Source organism: Stegodyphus dumicola, chromosome 5 (assembly GCF_044657685.1).
Source record: "Stegodyphus dumicola isolate Sdum_Otavi_A_Nest chromosome 5, ASM4465768v1".
Taxonomy (NCBI): Eukaryota; Metazoa; Arthropoda; class Arachnida; order Araneae; family Eresidae; genus Stegodyphus; species Stegodyphus dumicola.
The window spans coordinates 140,836,828-140,857,371 of record NC_140772.1 but is presented as its reverse complement, the minus strand read 5'-3'; positions in this window follow the sequence as shown (position 1 = coordinate 140,857,371).

Sequence of the window (20,544 nt, the reverse complement as noted above, 5' to 3'; positions counted from 1 at the left end):
TCTAATATTAAAATTGTATTTAACCGTAATAATTAATTTTTTTATTTACTGTTAATTTAATTTATTAGCCTAAAGGGGCGGTAGTCTAGAAAGGCTGTTAGTTTCGAAGCGGCATTTTGCGCTGCTTTACTATAAATGTCCGTGTTTCCTTGCAAATTGTTGTTACCAAATATTATCGGCACCCTGTATTATATGTAAAGAAATTAAATAATGAAGAATCTGTATGAATACATGTATGTTTCTCGCACTGTGACAAAAACGACATTATCTAGAGCCATCAAATTTTGAATAATGTAATTCTCCTTCCGAACATAGGCATCTGGACGGCCGAATTTCGAATTTGTTTTAATCTATTTCATATTTTGTAAAACTTTAACGAATTTTTGATTAACAAACTCAACGAGTTCAGAGCGAGCACTGTACGGAAATAACAGTTTTATCTCCAGTGCGGAAATTCTAAAGATATGCTGTTTTCAAATGTATGTGGTTTACGGGAAGAACATGATATTCAATAAATATAGGTAACACACAAAACTTTAAAAAAGGAGTGCTTCTAGATTTTATTTTATCTTTTTTTTCCCCTTCATTACGCTCAGAAAATTTTATGCTCCGAATTTTATGAATTATTAAAATAACTAATCCACTTTAATGTTAATAATTTAATGATAATATAATCAAATAAATATGATCGTTTTGTAATGTTATTATAGTTTGGAAAATCACTGCCTGAAAATGTTCATTAAAAAATTATCAGATCTTGTTTAATTTTACCTTATGTTTTTCAAAGCATCGCGTACATACAATCTTATTTAATTTTACTTTATTTTTACAAAACATTAAGTTCATAAATTTTGTCCTTTTTACCGTTTTACCAAAGTAAAGATGTTTGTACAAGAATTACGCGTGAAGAAAATGCGCGAAATGCAGTAAAAAATATTTTAATGAGATATATTAAATCCTATTTGGAAAAAACTGTGGCTTTCATAATCTCATCACTATACAACGTATCACATTTAATAATTAAAAATAGTTATGTGATACAAACGCCATAGGTTTCAGTGTTAAAGTAAACCAGATCGTCCCTACTCTTTCTTACCGACATGTCGGTGACGCGCGCCCCGCCTACTGGTTTAGTCTATCTCTTATAAGGTCCATGTTCTGAAATCCTCTTTTAATTAATTAATTTCTTAACCGGGATGGCAACAGGTATTTAACTGTGTACGGTAAAGCTTTTTCGAAACAATCAGTAAATACTACAGTTTTGAACAAAATTTGTGGATGAGAGTGAGCATTTATAAAGTGCTTTGTGAAAAACTTGGTGTTTTTTGTTTTTAAATCTGAAAGTTGTTTCCTTGGCAGTAGGTAATTTAAAGATACCAATCCCCGGGCTGTTCTCGATCAAGTTTGAGACAGAGCTTGGGGAAATAGTACTCGCACCCTTTGCAGTAATAAACTAATATAATACTTAAATATTTAATTTGGTATAATTTTTTAGATTACTTTTAAAGAGAAAAAACTCTCTGTTCTTTATTCAATTTCGTTTTCAGAATTCTCTCAGTCATTCAGAAACATGAAGAACTGGTCTCGCAAGAAACTTCGCTTTCTTTCCAGTTTGAGATACGTAACCTTAGGGTATTTTAACTCTTTTTTAATCTCAGTCATTTCGGGTATCATATCATTTAAAGATCAATCTCATAAATAATTACAGCTTTCAATGAAACGAAGAAAACTGATCAGCATTCGTTGTAAGTTGATGCTAAATGACATGGCAAAGCAATCAAGACATTTTAAGAATATTTTGAGTGTGTTGATGAATTTCATCTTAAGAAATTATTTTAAATCAATTATTATAAAGAGTCCGTAAATTTATGAAAATGAGATAAAAATTTCGCTTATTTTAATTTTAATTTAATTTAATTATTTATTTATTTTTTGCTAAAATGAGAGAAATAAAAGCTGGATGCACTTAGGTTCCGATAAAAGTTCTTTGATAATGTTTTTAAAATCCTTTTAAGAACGTTTCTTGCAGGCAGTAGAAAATGCATGTTTAAAAGAAACTAAAATAAAAATAAGTCTAAAAGATAACTATATGATAAGTGTGTCGCTATAAATTTTTATTTCTCGTTCTGTCAGTCTTTAGGAAAAAATAGAATGAGAGTCGTACACAACATAATTTTAGCTAAATTTTTGCGCATAACATTGAGTATACGAATTTTCGTTCGACTCAAGTCAATCATCAGTGGTCAAATGGATTAGACCTATGTTCATTTGCAGCTCTACCAGTGTTTGAATTCCGGTAAATGGGCTAATTTCATGTTGGGTTTCGTGTTTTTCTGCATGTATGGCGTAAATAAGAGCCGTTTTCTTTTAAAAGTTTGTTAAGTCTCGTGTTCTTTGGTAACATCAAATGTACAAGAACCCTTAAGACTGAAATGAATTATCGTTATGTCTTTTAAGTACCACAGAGAAAGGGAAAGGGTATAAAAGAACCTTTTATTTGACTAAGATAAAAATTAAACAGATGCCACTACTCGTGCTAACAGGAACCATACTAAGATTAAAACTAACTAAACTAAAACTAAGACCAGTAAGTTAGCCTAATGGCTGCAGAAATAGAATAATACGCATGCTGGCTCTGAGCTAAGGTCGGCTTAACAAGTCTAATGGCGAGAATAACGCAACGCTGCAGAATATTAGCAAGAGAATCAAAATAGCAATCTGGCCTTCAGGCAGGTAGAATACGCTGTGATTCTACCTTCTATAATCTTCCTGTAAATACTCTCTTCTTCCTATTCAATTGAAATCCCGCGCACTAGAAATTTACATTCTAGCAAGAAAATGGAAATGAAACATAATTAACATAAAATCTATGGACAGGAAACATATTTAACATAAAATAACTTGTTAGAAACTAAACGTAAACTCTACAAGCTCTCTGCGAAGACATCCCTCTTTTATGCAGATATTCTTCATATTTGCCATATTTGACTGAATTAACCAACGCACTTAAAAGTCGAATAAGTGTGAAATTTTGCTCATTTTCTGCGACGAGATCACAGGCATGTAGTCCTATTATAGTCCTATTTTGAGATATCTCCTCCCAACAAGTGATTCCTTTCATTTGCAAGAACTTTTCAACTGAATAAATAATCGAAAATATTAGTCATTTGCTGAAAGTTTTCGAATTCTATTTTCTTTCATTATTTCTTAAGTACCTACAGTGTTTAAAATTTTTACTGATAGCTCAAAAATCTGATGCTGCATAGTACTTCTTAATTTAGTTAGTCTTTTTTCAGCATTTTAATGCCTTTATTTCTCAGTTAATATCTGGCAGACAGTTTACAAAAGTGTGTCTTCACAATTCAAACACGAAGTGATAGACAACTCTCAAAAAGCCTGTTTTGTAATAAATATTTTTGTACCAACGGTATGGCATAGATTTTCCATACAAAGTAGTGATCAAGTATCTTTTGCTTAACCATACAAGTCTTAAGAATAGCTGTCCTATTGGCATGTTGCTAAAAGAACCTGTTGCCCATCATGCGGGCACTTAATTTGCTATGGAATCGAAAATCTTCTCCCATTCGTGTCCAGGGTGATTTTTTTACCTAGACTAGGAGCATAGCTGCACAAATTAATATTGTCTCTTATAAGAATGTCAAGACGAATGTCAGGCATAATACGTGCCACCTGGACTAATTAAAATTCATGGGCTTGGTCTGGTGTTACTGTCAAACAAGTATAATAAGTCACAAGAATAGCTTTAAGAACTTCTATTTCTTTTAAAATCAAGTTCAAAAAATTGAAACTGCAATATTTATGATCTCTTTCTTTTTAATCATTCATTAATGAATAAATTATTCAAATCTAAAGTTTCATTGGAAATATGCATCTTGAATAAACTTCAGAATATTTTTTAGTCATAATAGTCAGAATATTTTTTATGAAAATGTATACGTTGCATTTCGTTTAATACTATGTGCTGATACAGCAGAGAAAAGTACCTACATCAGAAAATGAAAGAAAGTATTTTTCATTAGTTTATAGCAGCGGTTCTTAACCTTTTGGCTAACGCGTACCACCTAAACAAAAATTAAAAACCTTTAGTACCACCACTACATTTTAAAATGATTTTTCTTTAATTTCTAAACAGAAATATATATATATATATATAATTGAAAGCTTTCAGATTTAATATTACGTCAATAGGGGCGTTTTTTTAACGTTTTGTGTGTTACCTTTATTTATTAAATATCATGTTTTTCCCACTAACCAATAAAACCATACAATTCATTTTAAGAGCAATATCGCAAAATAATTTTAAAAGAGCATATCTTTAGAATTTCCGATATAGAGTCTCGCGCGCTGGAGATAAAAATGTTTTTTTGTTTCGTACAGTGTTGCCATTGCTAGCTTTGAAATTTTTAAGTTTGTTAATCAGAAATTTCAAATTAGGGCCTCTAGATGCCCATATTCGGTGGAGGATTACGTTATTCAAAATTTGATGGCTCTAGGTACCGTTGTTTTATCACAATGCGGGAAACATACATACATTTATGTAGATTCTTCATTATTTAATTTCTTTCAATATAACACAGGGCAATACTATTTGGTGACAACAATTTGAAAAGTGAAAGGGGCTTTTAAGTTTTCGACGCAAAATGGCAAAACGAAATTATAGCAATTTACGCCTTTTGGGCTAAAAAGAAAGAAAGAAAATCTGATTGCCTTCAGATTTTATATTACGTCCAAAACATTTTAACATTTAGTGTGTTATCGTTATGTATTAAATATCATGTTCTTCGCACTTAAAAGACATAAAATTCGACTCAACAGCAGTATCACAAAATATTTAAAACAGCAAAACAGCATACCCTTAGAATTTCCGATACACACTCTCGCTCGCTGGAGATTATTATTATTATTATTATTATTATTATTTTCTTCCCCGTACAGTGTTGCCATTGCTCGCTTTTAAATCGATCGTCAGAGTTTGTTAATCGAAAATTCGTTAAAGTTTTGAAAAATTTTAAACAAATTCAAAATTCGGGCTTCCTAGGGGCCATGTTCTTGACATTTGCACAACGTTATTAGCTATTTGCATTAAATATGCACACATAAAAATATTAGATTAAAAATTGGTTACCATTTTAATTACCAAAATTTAAGTTATAATATTTTATTTCTGAAATTTAGGCCTGTTTAAGAGAAATCAATTTCTTTATGTCTGGTCTTATTTCACTTAGTTTTAAGCGTAAATTAGAATCCACATTTTATTTTGTTCTGTATTTATTTTTTAAATATAACATGGAAGAAAACTTTTGTTCACACATATATGTTGTGCAAAAAAGCAATGAAAATTTAATAGCTTTATTTTGAAATGCTTTTATTTATTTATTTATTTATTTATTTATTTATTTATTTATTTATTTATTTTTTTTTTTTGTCAAGCCAAACTTTAACAAGTGTTTTATTTTTGAAATCTTCAGTCAGAGTTCGATCACAGGAAATTTCTATGAATTAGTTCTTTTTCTTCAAATTTCAGGTATATTTGAACAGAATGGATTTCTAATCCAATTTTCTGTTTCATAATCCTCGGTAAAATACATGTTGAAATTATTTATCAATGAACAACAATGATTTTTTAATGTCGGATGCTAATTCTTCTTCTATTTTTAAATTACTTTCGGTTAGAAAACTTTCTAAAGATGGCAGAAAGCTTAATATATTATTATTTAAGTCTTCGATTATTAGCTCGAGTTTTTTTTTTATCATTGCCTTTATTTTATATCTAATGGTAAACAAATTAACATTTTGTTGTTATAATTCTAAATTTAATTCATTTAATTTTCCAAAAATATCAGCTAAATATGCTAAACGCGCCAACCATAATTCACTAAATAAACATTTTTCGCAATTCAAGTTTTGAATCACAGAAAAAAATTTCAATTTCTGATCGAAGTTCAAAAAGACGATTTAAAACTTTGCCTCTGGATAACCACCTTACTCCGGAATATATAAATTATATTCATACGCTTTTATTTCATATAAAAGCGTTTCATGTTCACTGCCCATCTCTTGGCATAAAATCGTAAATATTCTTGAATTTAAAGCTGGGCTTATAATAAAATTAACAATTTTCACAGCTTGATTTAAAACGATTTTCAGGCTTTCAGGGATTGTTTTGGCTACTAAAGCTTCACGATGGATGTAAATTCAAAAAGTGAGTAAATTCAGTTTCAGGTGCGACTTTCTTTATTTGAAAAATCACTCCGGAATGTTTCCTGTTAAAGCCCGAGTTCTGTAACTTGCATACGGCAATGCATTTATTCTAAAGAATATCATTCTAACACATAAAATTGTCAGTTACTTTTAAAACTTCAATTTCAAAGCTCTATCATGAAGAGATTCACAAAATAAATACTCTTCAGCAATTCGTTTATCTTCTTCGAAACGTATGTAAACGTATAATTGAACAATGTTCGTTATTTCAATACTTTCATCCAATTGTAATGCGAAATACTCACTATGTTTTATTTTTTGAATAAGTGTCTCTTTTATGGAATTTGCCATTTCATGAATTCGTCGACTTACTGTATCATTTGATCACGGAATGTTATGTATAAATTCATTAGCCGCTTTTTTTGTTGAATAACGTTAAAACGATATCTTTAGCTGCTGGTAATATAAAGTTTTCTTCAGTAGTGCGAGTCTGCCCAGTCTTAGTAATTCTTAGGCTTACCAGGTAACTAACTTCCAAAGCGTTTTCACTTGAAGTAACAAAACCTTTCGTTGCTTTTCTATTGTCTTTGAACTCCGATAATTTCCTTTGAAAATATTCTTCAGATTTATTCTTTAAATTGGCCATGATTAGATTCAAGATGTCGTTTAAGAAACGATGGTTTCATATTTTGATTGGATAATAGTTCACTGCAAACAACACATTGAGGCTGAGGGTCCATTTCATCCATTCCAAGTAAATCCAAATGATAAATAACTTTCATTATAGTTTCTAGAAACAATTTTTCTTTTCTTTTCAATATTATTATTGCTAGTAAATTGTCCTGGATCCGACACCTGTGAATCGTCACTTTTTTGCCATCGCGAGTTTTGCCCCATCTTGTTTTCGCTTTCCACTATCTCACATCAAAATTATTAAATGTATCCGAACATTAAATTAAAAAAATTCTTCTAAGCAGTGAGAACCCACCTGAAAACTATTTACCAGATCAATAAAATAACAGATTAAAATAGCTTTCATTGTGGTCATTTTGATATTAAACGTACAGTAGCTCAAGATCAGCTGTTTTCTGTAATAAGAATTGTCGCACTACTATTATTATTATTCTGCATTTTATTAAATCATTAATTTCGCAGATCACTTTTGCTTCAATCGAATTTAGCTTAACCTTCCTATCATCTTCATTTTCAAAAAGCAAAAGTAGAATAGCTTATTCGGGAATAATAATTTTTAAAAAAATTTTCTTTGCATATTCTGAAAACAACCTTAATAATGGAAACGTCAGCTCAAACGAATTTGCAAAGACATTCGATTTAAATTTAATTTTTAACTGATCCGAAATTGTAAGGTATTGTTACGAAATGTACAGACGCGGTGAGATAGCTTCCCTGCAAAGAAGTTTTAGGGTTGCCATAAAATAGCAAAAGAAGGTAAGGTTGCCACATTTGGCGAGAAATCGCCCATTTGGCGACAGAATTGGCGATATACCATGGACGGATGGAGAACCTTCTGGAGCGAATTCTTACCGGTTTAGCCCAGAATGTTCTCGAACACAAGCCGAAAGCTATATAAACCCTGCTGGTCCTCTGTCAGTTAGCGTGTGTGTGCCTCGTCTAGAATGCGAGTTAGTTACTATCGAGTTGGTGTCTCGTCTAGCGAATCAATCCCTGCGGAGTCGATCGAGTTGACAGCCGGAGAGCGAGTGCCGAGTGGGTCGTCGAGTGCACCGAAACAGTCTCTTAGTGTATCGCGGTTAGTGCATCGTCGAGAGAGCGCGTTGAGCTCCGGGAACGACTGAACCGAAGAGTCGGGAGTCGTGCTCTGTGTGTCGTCGAGTGCATCGCGAGTTATAATGTGGAGAGTCTCGAGAGTACGTGGAGTTCCGAGAACGACCGAGCACAGTCTTGAGCTGTACTCTGGTGCTTTGCAGTGAAGCTGTCTCCACCGTGATAGCCTGATAACCTGGAGGCTGTGCCGCTGATCGTGTCAGCGTGTTTATAGAAGTTCATCGACGACTGTAAAAGTGTTTTGGAGCTGTCCTGATTAGTACTGGCTAAATAAAGTGTGTTTCGATACTTCATCAAGTGTCGTCGTTATTCACTCCAAATCCACACGAACCCCATAAGAACTGGTGTAAGCCGAAAATAACGTAACAACTGGTGTCAGAAAAGAAAAACGCAACAGTATTAATAATATCGTTACGTTTTTTTTCTTTTAAATTCTTCTGACACCAGCAGTTGCGTTATTTTCTTACTTCACATTTGTACGGGGTTCTTGGATTTGGAGTGAATAACGACGACACATGATGAAGTATCGCAACACACTATATTTAGCCAATGTTAATCAGGACAGCTATAAAAACACTTTTTACAGTCGTCGGAGATCTACTACAAACACGTTGGAATAATCAGTGACACAGCCTTCACACTGTCAGGCAATAACGGTGGAGACAGCTTCACTGCAAAGCACCCGAGTACAGCTCCCAACTTTGCTTGGTTGTTCTCGGAACTCCACGTACTCTTGAGACTCTCCACACGATGCACTCGACGATACAGAAGAGGTATAGCTCTCGACTCAGCACAGTCTATGACGAAACTCGACGATGCACTAATTTGCGATGCACTAAAAGACTCTCGATGCACTCGACGACCACCTCGGCGCTAGACTTCGAGACACTCGCTCAATGACTGACTATCAGCTCGCTAGATGAGGCACACACACTAACTGACTGCGGACCAGTAGGGTTTATATAGCTTTCGGCTTGTGTTCGGGAACATTCTGGGCTAAACCGGTAAGAATTCGTTCCAGAAGGTTCTCCAACCGTCCATGGTACATCGCCAACTCTGTCGCCAAATGGGCGATTTCTGCCCAAATGTGGCAACCCTGTCCTCCTTTGCCATTTCATGGCAACCCTAAAACTGCTTTGCGGGGAAGCCATCTTACCGCGCCTGTACATTTCGTAACAATATTTTAATAGTGAAGCCAGAAGATGAAAACAACCTTAATAATGGAAACGTCAGCTCAAACGAATTTGCAAAAACATTCAATTTTAATTTTATTTTTGACTGATCGATAACTGTAAGGTATTAATATTTTAATAGCGAAGCCAGAAGACGTTTCCGTTGCGTCTGTTCTTAAGAACTAGATTAAAAACAGTCGGGATTAGACGAATTGAAAAGGGCTGGTAAACCTGGTACCTACAAATGCGTGAAACGCTTTATATAAGAATGGATACTTGAAATATGTCCCTAGCTCTTACTCCATCACTGACTAGTAACACTGAAAGAGAATACCCAACGTCAGTCCTCTTCATCTACCTTTTTTTAAGGAAAAAAAGTCTTCTTCTCATAAAACATAAAAGCTTTTGGGCTTACAGAGTGTTCCACAATAAAGTTGCCAAATTCTAAAGGTGTATTTTACAGCCGAAAATAAGCAAAATGACCTACAGACATGTAATGAGGAAAGCATATTTTTAAGAATTATGGGACATCAAGAATCAACAGCAAAAGGATTTGGAGACTAACCTTCACATTTTTTGTCACGAAATCACTTTTCTTCCTTTTGACAAAAAAAGCTTCGGACTTCTCCACGAGAAGGACAGGAACAGGATTCCAGGACAGGAATACACATATGGAGGTACTAGACCTTACCATATGGGGATACAGCTACCGTCCAGTGATGTTATTGATCCAGTAAAGCATTCTACAAAGGCTACGTGCTATGTTCCCAACACATTTCTGTGCAGTTATTGTTATAAAAGGAATGTATACTACAATAAAGATCGTTTCTTAGCAATTATTACGTACAAATATATCGGCCTTATTTCGAAAGGTATTTGACATGTTATTGATTTTGTCTTCTTCTCATAAAACATAAAAGCTTTTGGGCTTACAGAGTGTTCCACAATAAAGTTGCCAAATTCTAAAGATGTATTTTACAGCCGAAAATAAGCAAAATGACCTACAGACATGTAATGAGGAAAGCATATTTTTAAGAATTATGGGACATCAAGAATCAACAGCAAAAGGATTTGGAGACTAACCTTCACATTTTTTGTCACGAAATCACTTTTCTTCCTTTTGACAAAAAAAGCTTCGGACTTCTCCACGAGAAGGACAGGAACAGGATTCCAGGACAAGAATACACATATGGAGGTACTAGACCTTACCATATGGGGATACAGCTACCGTCCAGTGATGTTATTGATCCAGTAAAGCATTCTACAAAGGCTACGTGCTATGTTCCCAACACATTTCTGTGCAGTTATTGTTATAAAAGGAATGTATACTACAATAAAGATCGTTTCTTAGCAATTATTACGTACAAATATATCGGCCTTATTTCGAAAGGTATTTGACATGTTATTGATTTTGTGACAAAATTTCGGGTTATTTATGGCATACCTTCGAAACTCGAGTTCATTTATAGTGGTGCCGAATTGGCCATTTCACCGTTGCTTGAAAACCCCTAAATAAAATATACATAGTGGCATGAACGCGCTTTTGTTTTGTTCCTATGCTTCGTCACTCCTTAAAGTTTAGTGCAGATAGCCATCTGAAGTCCACTGGCATTCCTTATGAATATCCTGTGACAAACGTTGATTTTTTTAAACTGCCAAATCCGTTTTTCAAGATGTCTGTTTGCATACCGATAACTTGATGAAATGAATCCGCAATACGTTATGAGGGATAACTGGTTGGTTTCTGCTTGTCATTGATATTCACCGTCTCATAAATCATGAACTATATATTAATAGAATATTTTTTCTTAACTTCATCAACAAACTGCGATGCTGACATGACGACTTGATTCTGGGTCAACTCTGCATAGAGTGCCTTGTGCGGCATGAGTTTTGCCTTGTCCCTTAAACGGCCATCTCTGGGTAAAAACTTGTTAAAAGTGAGGAGCAGCTTCAAAAAATATTTTAACAATTAATTTATTAATTTTTGATCTCACAGAAACTACCATTGTAAAAATTCTAGAGCTACTAAATTTGACTGCTAAATACGCTTTTGTAATCATACGGGTCAGATTTAAGTCTGGATATTCGTAGCAATTCAGAATCTGATTTGTTCTGCAGTTATAATCTAATGAGTTCTCATACCCTGAAACTAGTAGAAGCTATATGGTAATTATTTTTGTGAAAACTTAAAAAGCACTGGAAAAGCTTACAAATATAAAAAACTATGTCTTCTTGCTAATATCAGGATCAGTGTATCTGTATAGAATTTTAAAAAAAAGAGCAACTTATTTTTACTTCTACCACTAGGAGGAAAAAGAAAGCATTCACACAACATAAAAGAGTTCTCCGCCATGATTCAAATTCAGACTTGAAGTGATAAATATCTTTTTTTTTCCCCTCTAATGTATCTTAGGTGTCAAGCCAATAATTGCAGATATTTATTAATATTACTGTAAAAATAAATTAATTTTCGTCATGTGTTATGCGCTTATGTGCATGCTAATTGCTAAGCTTCCTTTCATTAAAAATATATAATCAGGCCAAAATTATATTTCTCCCGTACTTTTAATAAACATGCCTTTCTAATTTATCAGGCCTCATAATTTTATTTATTTCATGCCTTAAATTTATCAACATTTATCTACATTGTCTGTTGCTCTCAATTGTTTTCTTACGTATAAAATTTTTTCTTATGTATATTTGATTCTATTACGAAAGGAAGCCCCTAGGACAACTGACTTCGAAATCGATAAAGTTTTGTACGAAATCTAAAAGTTCCTAAATTTGCTTTTTGCCTAATTTAATGTTCCATGTTTTGCTGAAAGATGGCATGGTTCTGCAATTTCCCAGAATATATTAAACTGAGCATTAGTGCACGAGTTCAATAACATAAACCCAACCACATAATTTATGTGAACTTCCGGTTTCTCTTTATAATCATAATCAAGAGATACATGTCAATTTCTCATTGATACTATACCTTGCTAAACGAAAGTTCTTCGGAAGGCAAGAGAAGGACGTACATCTTATTAACTAGGTAGTTTTCATGTTTTGACTGCTTAGAGTAAAACGACTAAGAAGTTCACATCTTTATTTTATGGCTGATTTATATTGATCCAGGGGAGCAGTATTAACCCGAAGAATTCCTCATCTACAACAGACTTGAACGAAAAGTAATATAATAGAAACAATACTGGAAATGAACCACCCTGTTCTTCAGTGTACAAATTCACACTATGACATATGTTTCTCAGCATTTTGTTCGAAGTTATGACTGAAATATCACTGCTTGTAATGAATGTTATTTCGCATATCATTCAGCTTTTAATACAAAAAACTTCTCATTCGCCGTGAGACGCACTAGACAGTGGTTGCCCAACTACTGCGCTCGGTATTTCACCGTGTGCTGCATCTGAGCGCTTCAATGAAGGTCAAACACATTTACCTCAAATAACAATGACACAAATATTTCCCGTTGACAAAATAAATAATATTTATACCCAAAATTCGAGCTTTTCTGAATCGCACTGTGCATAACATTTAAATTTTAAAAGTGCTTCGAATCAGTTTATTTTGTTATCTTTCAGCTGTAAGATGTCAGGAACTAAAACTCAAATTTTAAAAAATAAACTGCTTAACAAAACGATGAAGTTTTATAGAATGCCGCTTTCGAAGAGGTTTTGTTTATTTTGAAGAGTCATGTATTCAAAACTTAATGGCTGGAAAAAAAAGGTTTACATCATAAAAGTAAATAATAGTAAAATAAAGCTTTATAAGTTATATAAAATAGTAATAAAGTTACGCTATAAAGTGTAAAGTTGTGTTTCTTTATTTGTGCCCAATCGTTTATTTATTTGTTTGTTTGTTCCATAATTTTCTAGCATGGGTGCTGAAGAGATCTAGATGGTGATGTTACTGCTTCGACAGGCACTAAGAAGCTACTAGAAAATAAAATAACGCTTGGAGAACTTAAATTACCGGAAGAGTTTTGAAAAAGAAACGATAAACATGTATTGGGTTGGCAACTAAGTAATTGCGGATTTTTTTTAGAAAATCAAAGACAATTTTTTCATGGAACTAAACAACTTTATTCTGTAATGTATTGCTCATTTTGATCAATGACCTTTTGCCATCTTTCAGGCAGCATCATAATCCCACATTCATAAAACTTCTGGTTTTTATTAGCAAAAAAACTGAATCAGGTACGATTTGACATCATCATCATTATTGCAATTTTTACCATTCAAGAGTTTTGTAAAGATCGAAACAAAAAGTAATCAGATGGTGCAAGGTCAAGACTATATGGTGGATGGGGCAAAACATCCCAACCAAGCTCCAATAATTTTTGCCGAGTGACCAAAAATGTGTGTGGCCTTGCATTATCATGCTGGAATACAACACCTTTTCAATTTGTCAATTCGGGCCGCTTTTCTTCAACTGCATTGTTTGATTTCGTTAGTTGTTCAATGTAGACATCAGAATTGATCGTTCGGTTGGGTGGTAAGAGTTCAAAGTAGACAATTCCTTTGTAATCCCACCAAACTGATATCAAAACCTTCTTTTGATGAATATCAGGTTTTGATGTTGTTTGAGTTGGTTCACCTGGCCTGCTCCACGATCTTTTCCGCTTGATATTGTTGTAAACAACCCATTTTTCATCGTCAGTTATCAGTCGTTTTAAAAATTGATCATTTTCATTACGTTTCTTTAGAAAATCGCAGCTGTTAATGCGTTGCGTTAGATGCGTTTCTTTCAGTTGGTGAGAAACCCACGTATCGAGTTTTTGAACATAGCCAAGTTGTTTTAAGTGATTTTCAATGCATGTATGTGATACATGAAGCTTCTCTGCAATCTCACGTGTTATACTGTGACGATCCGAATCGATTATTGCTTTGATTAGGTCGTCATCAACTTCAACTGGACAACCAGAGCGTTTTTCATCTTTGAGTGAAAAATCACCAGAACGAAATTTGGCAAACCAATTTTGACACTGCCGTTCTTTTAAGGCTTCGTCACCATAAACAACACATAACTTTTTATGAGCTTTCGATGCGTTTTTCCCTGTGCGGAAATAAAAAAGCAAAATATGACGAAAATGTTCCTTTTGATTTTCCATTTTTCAACGAACGCCAAACAAAAACTACGCAACCGATCAAAAAACGTTTTTTGCTGATAAACAGCTGAATTGCCAACTATCAAATAACAAAATGTGCTTTACATTTATACTACGTCTGCAACCCTAAAAATTCAACTGAAGCCATCTATGAGTGAAATCCGCAATTACTTAGTTGTCAACCCAATAAATATTCACTTGACTATACATTACAGTCATACATTTTTAGATGATGCACTAGAAAGCCTTTATTCGCTATCATTCTGTTTCCGTACTGCGTGAGTTTTAATTATTCATTTTATTCAGTGCAAGTGCAATAAATATCTAAAATTAATTTTTCAAATGCATTTTAATTAGTGTTTAACAGTTCACATTAAAAGGACAGCAAATTTATCATTGTCGCAAGATTAGGAGGGCGCTAAGAAGGAAAGAAAACTTAAGAAGGGAACGGTAAGCCGAAGAAGATGAGATGCTATGATTTAGTCAAATGCGACAACATAACGCGAGAGCTATTTGCCAATAAGAACGATGCCTTCTTGGAATGCCTTTAGCGGCCGAGCGGTAAAGACGCTGAACACTGGTAGTTCGGTCCGAGGTTTGAATCCAGCGAACGGGCTGTCTGCATATGCGTTTTCGTGGTTTTCCCCGTGTGTAACGTGTATACGAGCCAGCTTCCCTTAGGAAGTCCTCCACGAAAGGCATCCCTCCCTTTAAGCAGATAGCCCTCGTGAGCTTTGCCATAACTGAATAATCCAATCCAATCAGAATCTTGGAATGCTATCTAACGAAACAAGCTTGTGTTCATGTTACATAATGCGAAAAATAATTAAACATCGAAGAAGTGAACTCCTTTGTCCAAATTCGAGCTTGAGTCACTTATTGTGAAAAAATTTTGGCATGATTTTTTGCCCATATATTTTCAAAACAGTTATGTTTTTAAACCGGGATATTTTTTTCAGCAGGCACATTTCATTTTCACTTGAAGTCACGCCATCATCGACAGGAAATTAGTATTGATTATATTGGATACAGTACAGGATAACAGCATAAATTCATTCGGTAACTCCAGTTTCTAAACACCATGAAAATATAACTGATGAATGAATGGACTGAATGTTTAATTTTTCACTGGTTGACTTAATAAATCAGGAAACTAAATCTCAAAGATCGGTATATAAGTAAAAACCTATTTCAGATTTTGGCTGAATGCCATCAACTCGAAACTAAAGTCACAAATAACAATTTTTCGGTGCTTTCACTTATATTCATTATCTATTCTTATACCCATTACTTCTCATTCTACCCATTATCTATACTTATTTTTCAATGTTTTACATTAAAAGAGGAAAGAAACAGATGCATATTCATTCTGTAAGATCAATATATTAAAATTATAAATTTATAACTTGTTTTATTCAAGGAAAGAACGAACCAAATGTTAAAACGCTTTTTCTTGAAACGACAATTTAACAATAATCATGGAAGCTATGACATATGTCGCAACTTTGTTGGATTCTAATGGAATCTTTTCTCTTGCATCTTCCTAATCGTAACAAATACATCTCATATAAAAAGTAATCTGCGATGTGTCATAAAAACTGATAAGGGCGGTAAACTTAACTGTGACAAAAGTAACAGATGCATGCATTTAGAAATTGTCTTCTTTAAAAGAAATCAAATTTTCCTTAGCTAGGCAGTTATAAATCTGCAGGCTAGCAGAAATCACTGGCCATATTATGCTGAAATATCGGAACAGATAAGATGAAGTTCAAGGAACTTTTTTTTGCACACCAAACATATTTTATGCTTAGAAAGAACATTCTGATCTTTGACATTTCCAAGCTGACTTGATAAAAGCATCTTTCTCTATAAACTTAGAATAAAGGGGGAAACGCCAGTTCGTTCAATTTTTTGAAGTTTTGTTATTTATATGAATCAGTGTCTGTTATTCGTTGCATATTAAAAAAAGGATTTGAAACGGAAATTATTTATTTATGTTGCTGCGCTCAGTAGAAAACCTGAATTTTTCTGCTTGCAGAATATTTTTTGCACTTATTTCTTATTCTTTGACTCTACCTCTTAAACTGTTATTAAAAGGTATATCCACCTAAAGTTACAAAGAGTTATTTCCTTGTCAGCGAGTTATCGTTCTGGATAAAATCGAGATACGCCAAGCGGAGATTTCATAATCAGCGAACTTGTGGATTAAACCTAAAATGAGAATGTACAACTAAAGGGAACAATAATAACTTGTAACACCTAGGAAGACTTATTTTGAAAAGCTACAGTTATCAAAATCAAATCTTCTCAAACGAGATACCTAGTTTTACTCTTAGGTAATCACCATGAAAAAGGCCGAATGCTTAGCGGCTACAGAAATCACTTCGCTTTCCGACAATACTAGCTCTTTACATACGTATTGACATTATCTCTTATATATTGAGAAAGGCTATAGTATGGTTTGGTTTGATTTGGTTTATTTCATTACGGAAAAGCACTCGAGGGCTATCTGCCTGAAGGAAGGGATGCTTCATGAAAGAATTTCTAAAGGAAACCCTGGCTCGTAGACACATTACATAAGGGAAAAACCATGAACACGCCCATGCAACCAGCCCGAATTCGAACCCCAGATGACTTAACTAGCTCAGCGCTGTATAGCATGAGTTGCAATTAACCTTTACTAGCATGATTTCTTTTGCACTCTTAGCCGGCACAATTTGCATAACCTTCTGGTCTGAGCTAAAATATATGACCTGAATAAAAGGGAAACTCAGAAAGTGAACTTAACTGTTGGTAAAAAAATTATTATCACAACGTAGCCGTTCAATATTTGGCTTGGGATTGCTCGGCAGCTACTGGGATTAGAATGAGCAGTTAGTGCTTGGCAAACATTTTACGAACGTGGTCTTTACACAAAAAGACTACTGTATTGCTTCACGTTTTCTGCGTCCATATGCATCGTACGCGATTTCCATTTTAGGAAGTACGATTCAGTATGCGCAACATTCTTAATTATGAAATGGAAGAAATTCCCAACGAAATCCACGCTAACTGTCATACATCTGTTCACGCACCTATGTCATATGCCTATATTAATAATGAAAATAATGCTAAGATCAGGAAAGAAACAATAGGTATCCATCTAATGCAAATATTTTCTCATGTTCCTTCGATTTTCTTTAAACTTCAGTATTAGGTAAGATTTTCCACACTTTTTCAATGCATTGCATCATTAAAGTAACATTTCCCCCCCCCTTGCAGCCCGCGTTAATGTCAAATAATGATTATTTGGCCCATTTGATATAGTGCATTTGACATGCCTATTGTAAAATGATATCTGTAGATTAAAACGGAAAATGTCTGTAAAGTAAAACAAAATATATTTTATTTATTTATCTATTGGAAAGAAATGGAAAGCAGAAAAAGAATTAATGAAACCCTCAACCCGCGCTGAACTTCATTGTAATGTAATACCGCATCACGTGTTCAAATCGGTTTTGACACTAGTCGAGAAAATCAGTTGAAGGATCACTTGTGCGTAATAATGCATTCTTCGGACAATAAGCAATAAGTGTAATTCAAGGAAAGTCCAAGAAGGTGTAGTTCTTCGGAATATTTCTCAAGGCCATTTAGAAAAAAACTGAATAAACTACATGGATACGAAATACGGCCATGTAAAATGTAAAATTGGGTAAAAAGAAGTTTAAATTTACTTAGAATTTACATAAAACTCTTGTTAGAGAGTAATTAACATAGATCTTTTTACTTCAAAAGCATAAAAATTTGGTAATTTTTTTAAAAACATTTGCGTGTGAGGAAGAGGAACCTATGTCAGTTATTCTCGAAATCGTTAAGAATTTTATGTAAAACCTAGGCCAATTTAAGGCTACGTTTTTGCTAATTTTAGAATTTTAAAAAAATTTTCTATAGAGACAGACGAATTACCATTCTTTTACTTTACACAGTGTAGCTTCACTGAACAGTTCTCAACTGACACTACATTAACACTTTTTGACCTCAAAAGAAATAAGGAACTAATGTTAATATATTACAGACATTCCTCTCACAAAAGTCCATGTATGATCATTTGGAGGGAAAGATTTTGTACACAGGGTAAGTAAAGTATATGTCGCTGGATATATCTATTATAAATTAAACACATTTTAAATTATGTCAGTAGAAATAATATTAAAAAATAAAACAAAGATTTAAATTGTTGAGAGCTAAATTTATTGCTTTAAAATCGCTTACTTTGTTGAGCAGTTACAAACTGAATTCATTTGAAAAGTATATTATTTTTTTATTTAGTCTAATTGCAAAATCTTGAGAGCTGCTACATAACTTGCCAGGTCACACGAAGAAAATAAATTAATGATCTTATATTTCTCATACTGGGAAAATCTCATTCACAATATAATAAATGCGTTGTAGTGTAACGTAATGTAACTAAAGTTCAAAAATTTTGGAAACGCATTACAAAAACGCAGAGCCGTTTCCAGTCACAAATAATCTAAAAAAGAAATAAGTAATGTTATAGAGTTGTATTTTGTAGTCTTAATAAAGATTTCAAAATCATTATTAAGCTTGCATTTTCCCGGCTTTTAATATAAAACGAAAACCTTTTACATTGGTACATATCTGTGACAAAAATCAATTGTCTAAATCTTTGCCTGCTAATTTTGCGTCTCTAAATCGAATTGTACAAGATTTCAGGTCATATTAGTTACCAGCTTATCAAAGATAAAATTTAAGAATGCCGAAGGTTGCACAGCAACTCATACCACTCTCTTTTTCCGTTTTCTTTCCGAGTTCACTTTTCTCCTAACATTTTTTTCAACTTTCTCAATTAATAACGATATTGTTGTTTAAATATCAAGGGAAGAAACTGATCTGTTGTATAAATCAAATATACATATTCCCAAATAAAAAGTATATCATAGATGTCATATAGAAGTTGTTTTAAATTGGGCATAATAATTTGTAAATTTCGCAAGATTTCGAACTTTGAAATTATATTGATTTTAAAATTCCATATGCATTCTACAAATAGGTTAAAAGAAAATGATCCTGAATTTGGAATGAAAAAAAAATTCACTAATGTCATCGGAGAGATAACTCAAATCTAAAATAATAAGAGACAAATACATTTGTAAATCGAAACTGTGTTAATTGAATTCACCTTAATAAGCATATGACAATGTTAATCGACCATGAACTTAAAACCTTTATGCTAGAGCTATTTTTATGTAGTTTAAAAAAAGCAAACTCCACTAATGATTAAAAAAAACTACAAGGAAAAAATTCAAACGCCGAGAAATATGCACATAAAGAGAAAAAATATCCACAATTTAACTTTGATATGTTTAGATACTAGATAATAGATCTATGAATATATGAAATGCACCCAACAGTTTAAATAGGTAGGTTTAGTTGGTTCATTTAGTTTGTTGCCCTGTAACAGATTATTTAATCATGATCAGTTTCAGCTGAACTATTACTTCAAATAAAATTTAAACTACCACAGTAATTGTTCTGCTTAACTGGCGCATGTCGTAAATGCGATTTGGAACTAGCACTTGTTATGTAATCAAAGAGTGAGAAAAATTCACAGTAAAATATTTCTTTACTTAAGTAAGTTAATTTATTTTAAATTTTGAACTGCTGTAAAACTGATGATATATTTCATACGCCCTTTTCTAAGAAAAAGAATTATGTCATAATATACTTAATTCGAACGAATAAAGATTAAATTTTTTTTGCTCTTTCTTAATTTTGTTAAAGATACAGAAACTAATGTCTCGTATTTTCAATGAATGAGAGAAAAAGGTACGTAATACGTTACAAATTTATAATTTCAAATGGAAAAAGTTTTTTTTTAACGTAACGCACATTAAAACTAGTGTTTCAACTAGTATTTCCAGTATTTATCTTATTGCTTAAGCGTAACATATGAAAAAATATATATCTATATATTTTCATATGTTTAAATATATAAATGATATCTGTGTGTCGCTAGCAACGTCTCTCAGCTTTCTACTCAATAATTAATGGGATTTGAAACTATCCCAAAGAAGACAATTGCTAATATTGAAAGAAATATAAAAAGCACATTTTTCCTTTGGAAGAGGTTTTCTTCAATTTCAGCATTTCTTCTCTTTTGTAAACGTTAAGAAAAAGGCTCACAGTAAAATTACAGCAAGTCAGTTCGAAATAATAATTGGGAATTAT